The sequence below is a fragment of the Dipodomys merriami genome, unplaced genomic scaffold (genome assembly GCF_024711535.1).
Source record: "Dipodomys merriami isolate MVZ:Mamm:240054 unplaced genomic scaffold, mDipMer1.0.p SCAF_41, whole genome shotgun sequence".
Lineage (NCBI taxonomy): Eukaryota > Metazoa > Chordata > Mammalia > Rodentia > Heteromyidae > Dipodomys > Dipodomys merriami.
In genome coordinates this window covers 5646378-5654608 of record NW_027205715.1, presented here as the reverse complement: position 1 = coordinate 5654608, position 8231 = coordinate 5646378, and positions in this window count along the sequence as shown.

Sequence of the window (8231 nt, the reverse complement as noted above, 5' to 3'; positions counted from 1 at the left end):
ATAAACAGAAAGGCAGCCAAAATGTCTTTCAACTTGAAAGACAATAGGCAGTATTGCCAATCACTAAAGAACACAACAGGCAAAGACTCTATTTTTAAAAAAAATTCATCTTTATACAGTTACTTGACAATAGCTCCCCAATTAAAAGCAAAATAAGAATGAATAATTCCTAACCAACTCATGATTAATTCATCAGTGGTAGAAATTTTAAAGTGCAGATAAGTAGAAAGCTAATAAGTAAACATTTTAGCTATAGAAAAATGTAAAAACATACCTTTTATTTTATAGGTTTAAATCCACAGGCTTACTCATCTGCACACATATACATGCACAGCCCTATATTCATACAAACTGGCAGAGTGGAGAGCCTTTGTCTTTCTGAACAATTACTAGGTGCACTAAGATATAGAGATGGTACTTATTTTAAAAAATAACATTGTTCAGTGTTTATTCCATCACCTTTTAAAAAAATTTAAATTTTACTTGGTATACTACTGAAAATTTAGTACATCTGCTATATCACAAAATTGATTCATTTGACAAATAGTCCTTTCGTGCCTACATTCTATGAGGTAACATGAACAAAAGCATACTTATACCATTTGATTGAGTGAGAGGAATGCAGACTTTCATTGGTATAATTACATTATGTATGTTATTTACAAACAGACATAATTACTTCAAGAGAAAGAAGTCTGACTTAGAATGCAAGGCCTAAGCAAGACTTCCCTGAGGAATTTCTATCTTCTTTCTGTCTTTGAACCACTTCTCTCATCTGGCAATCAAGAGACTAATATAAAAGGCACATCTAAATATCACTAGGTTTCAGTTCTATCACAATCCAGCAAAGTAGTTCTCGGGCTTTTCTTCCTATTTATAAATGAAAGAAGGGTGGAGAAAACCAGATCCTGAGAGCCACCTAAAGTTGATGAATCTTTGAACTTATCACAAAGTCTGTAAGGAAACCCCACGAGAGGAATTTACTTATTTTATCCCAAAGTATCTTTGGTCTGCACACACATGCGCCACCATATGGGATACATTTAGAACTTCATTAGAAGAAGAATAATTAGTCTCCCATCGTACAAGTAAAAGAAAAAAAACCCAGAGGATAAACACTTTAAGAACTGAAATAAAAGACTTTTAGAAATAAATCTGCCAAAGACAAATTGTGGAGACATAAACTAGAACCCATTTGAAGAAAAATCAAATGAAACGAACCATTAATTCACCTGTAAAGCTGCACAGGCACTTGTGGATTGTTAGAAAAGAAATGCACTCATTACCTTACTTAGGTAACTGTAACACTTCTGTACATCACCTGTACAATAAAATATTTTTTAAAAGAAAGAGACTGCATTTGATCTCATCTGAGTGGCATGGGAGGGAAGGGAAACCATTACACATTTTAACAGAAGCACCCAAGGAAGATCTTCAGTTAATGGCACAAAGGAAAAGAGTTGCAGAGTTAGAGACCTAAATTCTGGGAAATAAATATTCACTGAAAAGGATGCTTAGCTCCAAAGTCTTTAAGTTTGTTATTAAATGCCACATAAGCATAAAAATAGAAGAATCAGCCTAGTTCTTTGAAGTTACTTTTTTTTTTACTGCTGAATGACAGAAAAGGGAGAATGAATGACAAATTAGAGAAAAAAGGGAGAAAGGTCAAAGTCATTCATTAATTCAGGAAATTCCATTGGTTTCATTTTCTTCACAGATGTAGACTCTGAACACCTCTAAATGATTTCCTAAAACCTCTCTTACCAGGGTCTCTAGTTTAACCCACTGTTAATATCTTTTGTGTCCTTGATTCCTATATTCCAACCAATAGAGAATTGTTTTCTACATAGAAACCTCCTAGAACATAAATATTCATCAGAAGCCCCAACCATGCTTAGAAAAGAAATAACATAAAAATCCAAAACCTCATTCATGCTATACATCTGCCAGTATTCCAGAGTCTAAAAGCAAATTCCTCTTCTGTCTTCATTCTCTGGTCACTCTAGTCACTTTCCCCTTGTCCGCTGGACCATCTCAGCTTCTACTACAAGAGTTTTTCCACATGCATTATTTTTTTCCTCTTCCTGAAAAACATCCGCACAGATCTCTAATTAAACATCATTTGTAAAGTCTGACGAAATACTCACACCACTCCCTTTTTCTTCTGTTTGCAGCTACACTGATGTGTCTTTCTTCATGCCATTACTAGAATTACTACACTTTGTATTTTTCTCTCATTTGAACATCATCTTCCTTCCAGAAAAGGGCCTCATTGTCCTAATTCATGGAATATTCCCAGGGCTGAGCACATTGTATACAGCAGGGTTCAGACAAACATGCTGAATGATTAGTAAATTATTTCCCTTGTCAGTTTGACAAATACTTATGGAACACTGGTAAGTGGCACAATGCTCATGCACATTCTAGGATATAATAATGCTGATTAAGAGATCAACCTTTGTGGAACTTTTAGTCTGATTTATGAGAGCAGTGGTAATCAATCTACCATATCAATTACAAAAATTATAACTGATGAGAATAGGAAATTGCTAGTGGTAGATGGGAAGTCCAAGGAGTCATTCTTGAGGCAAAAATCCTTGAGAAAGGAACTAAATGGAAAATCAGAGGTTAAGTAATAGTGAAAAGAGTATCCTAGGCAGGGAAATACTATGTGTGAAAGTAAAAGATACCAGGGAAGTCGAGGTTCTAGAGGAAGGATAGAACTGTGAGTAGGATTGAGAGGGCCAAGAAAGAATGAAATGGTGCCTAATTAGTGTATTTATTGCTCTGTGACAAATTGCCACAAAGCTTGACAACAATAACTTGTAGCAATTTGTTTTACTGTTGATACAACAATATCATTTACTTGACAGATGCTCCTGAAAGTGGGACAGAACTCAGCAGGAACAGATTGGCTTGAATAAAGGTAGGACTCAACCATTGGAAGCTGGTTGTATGGCTCAAGATTCCAGCAGGCGCCAGTGACTGTCAACTGAGAAATGGGCAGTGACTCTGGGCTGGAACATATTCATGTGGCTTCTCTGTATGAGTGCTTTGCTTCCTCAGCTTGAAGGTTGAGCATCCTGAGTCTGGACTCAGAAGAATAGGATGGATATACCTGACATTATTAATGATCTGTGGTTGCTGTCATGATCATGTTGGTCATAAAGCTGGACCGCTTTCCAAAAATGGGAGCATATACTGCATGACATGAGAATATCATATGGGATAAGAGATACTGCAGGAATCATTTTTGGAATATATATTCTGCCATAATGAAGTAGCATATTGTGGTAAAAATGACACCAGACAAGATCTGGGTATCTACTTATATTTTGTTTATATCCCCATAAAGGATTTAGATGTCACAATAGTATTTTGACAAGACTGTTTTAAATGTTGGGTAGAAATTGGGAGAATTCCATTACTTCATGAGACATTTATAGTGTAAAAAAGTAAAAGATAATATGTTGAAAACAAACTTTACAACTGGGGGGTGAGGGAGGAGTTGAGGAGATGGGAAGGGAAGGGATGGTAAGGGAAAAACAAAGGAGGGGGTAACAATGCCCAATAGGAAATGTGCTCATTACCTTACTCATGTAACTGTAACCCCTCTGTACACTATTTTTACAATTTAAAAAAAGCATTTAAAAAGTTGATTATTGCTTTAACAGGTCTTTGGTCCATTTAGTTTTTCACCATTTTAAAAAGAATTTCAAGCAAGAATAAGCAAAAGGATATGTATCTGGTATTATACTCTGATGCTAGACAATCTCCTAGTATTAGTTGTCAAGTGGCTGTATATATTCTCTATTCCTTGGTTGTCTAGGGCAGACTGTACTGAGCCACCCACATTGACCAAGATTCTCACATAAGAGATACAAACACCTGTTCCAGGGTTTGCGATCATGGAAGGTTTATCAGATATGATTACGTTGGAGCTACATTTTGAAGAGTGGGGGAAGATATTAACTCTAAAACTGTGGAAACAGGTGGAGTTCAGTATTTAAGCAGACTTCTCTGTGTTTCTAAATTCACAATATTTGAAAGTGGGTGTTTTAAATTTTTCTCATAGAGAATTCAAAGTTTCTAGATTAATCTAGGTTTGACTCTCAAAGTTTCAAGAAAGTTGATATTGTGCAAGGTAGTTTCATCTACTCCTCTATTTTCTCCAGCACTGGAAAATTCTGGAGACAAGGAACCATAAAGAATATTCTTGACCAAATTTGGACATGAAGCAATTGACATCTGAACTTATTTAAAGATACAGAGAAAATGAGAATGAGAAATATGTAAAAGCAGGAGCTGAAGAAATTTGTCCTACTCACAATTTCCCAAACAAATGAGCCAAATGACTCAGAGAAATATTTTACCTTATTTAATTTCTTAAAATATTGAATTTTGAGCTTGCCCCAAGAAATGCTGATTCAGTAAGTGAATGACCAATAAAGGTGAGAATTTACTTTTAAATATCTTTTTGGCAATAAGATAGTAAATCTATTAATAGTAGCAAATGGTTTAATATCATTTGAATGAGCTAGAATTATTCTCTCATTTTATTTCTGTAAAATTCAGAATACACCATTTGACTGCTGTTATTTTTGTTCTGCAGATTTAAGAAAAAGATAAAAACAAAAAAGCCAAATGATAGAAAAAGCATTTATGCATAAACAGAATTATTTGTACATAGCATTTATGTATAAATAGTCTCTGATCTTGGAGACTAGTGATTCACTAGTGAGAATAACAAAACATATAACAGCAGGAAAGCAGAGCCCCATTCTTAAATGGACAGTTAATCATCCTGAAAATATGCCTGAGACATTCTTTCTCAAATCTTTGCAAAATTGCTCAGAGCATGATATAAACAGGATTCCCAGAATCTACAAAGACTATAAGTAAGTAATAAAAAATATTAGATCTTCTTTCATAGTGTTTCCAATCAATCTTTTTGCCTGAGGTAATTGTGAGTTAATTTTTTAAACAATCAGATCCTCTGAACAATGCTGATTGCAAATGCAGGTCATAACTGATGGGCTCTAAGAACACAACAGGGGGAAAATTAAATCTGGAAATCTGAGGAATCCATTATCTTAGATCAATTTACTGGAGCCTAGAATATACAAGTTAAGTGTACATGTCACTAAATAATTGTATTATTAATTCTTCAAGATTTACATATGTTTACACACAAATACATATATATTATAAATACATGCATCTATCTATCCATACACAAGATAGAAGAATTACCTGTTAGAAGCATTTGGGAGAAGGGATGAGGCAAGAAGAGACAGTGACATATTTTAATTATATAATTATATATAATTGTATTACATAAACATATATTACTGTTAGAAAATATTACAAACATATTACTGCTATAATCTTATTTTTAAAAAAAGAACTACAATGGAAAAAGACATTTTGGCACAACAAGAATCATGACCCAATAACTTCATGATGCAGTTGGAAAGAAAAAATATTTTTAGGGAAGCAAAACAATGTATAACAATAAACCCAAATTAACACTATCATAATTGTTAGCTGTGTTTATTCTTCTTCTTGAGTAGTGGACCCCCAGTTTCAACTCATGAGCATATCTAAGTCACTCTTTGATTCTGAAAAACCCATTAGCTTAAATGATATAAATTTAAGTATTATTTGTCTGCACGATATACTTAGTTTAGCCACTTGATCTAATAAAAATCAAATGTGCTTATTCAACCTCAGTTTACATCTTTGCTCTGATTCTTCACAGAAAATAGAGAATCCAAAACAATAAAATCACACACACACACACACACACACACACACACACACACACACACACACACACACACACACACACACACACACACACACACACACACACACACACACACACACACACACACACACACACACACACACAACAATCCCTATTCTAGAAAACCGAAGAAGCATCCTGATCACTGAGAGGAACAAAACATAGCTCTGAAAATGAACTAGATTTAGGGGCTAGAATTATAGGATTGACTCAGCTGGCACAGTTAGCAACCAACACTGGAACCCAGAACCCATAATAGAGGAAGAAAGTCACATATGCTGGTCAGTTACAAAAGGCTTTGTGTGACCTTCCCATTAGGCTTTTCCACTGTCATCTGGACTGCACATTAGGTGCTGTACCTGGGCATTGTCTCTTGACAGATGGCGTACGGGGTGCAAATTCCTACAGAAGAATAGGTCATTCAAAGATCAAACTGTCTGTCCAAGAAGTCTCAGTACTGCGATGATATGTTTAAAAGCAACGAGGCGGATTTTATTCATTATTTTAATTTCAATTAACACACTGCAAATGCATCATAACACAGAAGCAATAGGGTCTTTAAAGTCATGTGGAACTTAACACTGGAATTAGAAGGTATCACAAAGAGCTTTCTGATTTTTATGATTTTTATTGTAAAAATACTGCGCAGAGGGGTTACAGTTGCATGAGTAAGGTGATGAGTCAATTTCCTATTGAGCATTGTTACCTCCTCCTTTGTTTTTCCCTACCATACCTCCCTTCCCACCTCCCCAACTCCTCCCTCCCACAACGACAGCCCCCACCCCCACCCCCACCCAAATTGAGATGTTCAAGACACTATGTTGAAAGCTTTCTGATTTTTAAATGCTACAAAGGAACATTTCCAGCGAGAAAACTGCACATGAAATTGGAACAGAGTCATTGTGGCGGTGCAAGTTCTTAGAGCACCTTGTGCATTACTTATCTGCATTCTGATAATAAAATGCATGAGCTTCTTTTACCCACTAAGTGTATATGTGTATGTCTATGTTTTTTAATGAAAACATAGGAACTTTTTCATCCATTAAATGTATTTATTGCTTTATCAATTAAAATATATTAAATATATAATGAATGCTAAGATATGTATATATGATATTTTGTAAATATTAACTTTGGTTGTGACTTTCTGTTTTTAATATTCTTGAGGTAGGTCAAAACTTTGACTATCCAACATATATGAATATTTCTAAGCTTCCATCTTTAAAATGGGGATGAGGGCTGGGAAGGTAGCTCAGCGGTAGAGTGCATGCCTTGCAAGCATGAGGCCCTGGGTTCGATTCCTCAGCACCACATAAACAGAAAAAGCCGGAAGTGGCGCTGTGGCTGCAGTGGTAGAGCGCTAGTCTTGAGCTGAAGAGCTGAGGGACAGCGCCCAGACCCAGAGTTCAGGCCCCATGACCGGCAAAAAATAAATAAATAAATAAATAAAATGGGGATGAGAATCATGACACTAGACATGTTTGTGAGAAATAGAGCTAAACAGAGGTACACTATTAAGCACAGTGTCATACTAAATTGAGATTGCTCAGTGATACTTTATTCTTACAACAGAAGGAAATGTAGTTACCTTGAATAGATAGAACATGGATGCGTGTATAGAGGTGTGCACATTTTACTTCTCCTGATAGATGGACAGTAAGACATATACAATTGTAGATATAAATATTGACATTTTAGGTCAAGCAATAAGGTATAAAATGGGGCCACAGACTTGGCATTAGGAGACCAGAGGCTTATGACTGTAATCCTAGCTACTTGACGGTAGTTCCAGATAGCCTGGGCCTGGGGTGGGGGAAGTTCATGGGATCCTAGGAAAAAGGTAGATTTGGTGGCATGCACCAGTCATTCCAGATATGTTAAAAGGATTGTAGCCCTGGTTGGCTGGCAAAAAAAAAAAAAAGACTATCTCAAAATAACCAGAAACAAGGGTCAGACAGTATAGGATCTGTCTCACAAGCACAAGTGCTGAGTTCAAACCCTATCATCAGAAAGAAAAAAAAAAGCAGAGGGAGACATAACATTTTAGTAGAAAAAAGGTTAAATATCCCAAAAAGATGTATTGCCTTTCACTGAATCTTTGGATAATCTATGAGCTGTGATCTGTTTCTTTTCTCCATGATTTCTCTCGAATCACTTTCCTCTGCCTACACCTGTCTTCCTGGAGCGGGCAGTAGCTACTCTGAAGGAACAAATACTCAGTAGTTTTAGAGGTTAGAAGGTAGAACTATATAAAAGACAACTTCAAAAGATAGGAACAACTCAATTTTGATTAAACAGAAAGTATTCAAATGTTTACATCACTTGCATCCAGAATATCTTTTTTTTTTTTTAAAAAGAGCTCTTCACTGTCCTCATGATCAAAAAGATAAAACGTTCATACCAGAGTCTCTTTGTTGAAAAG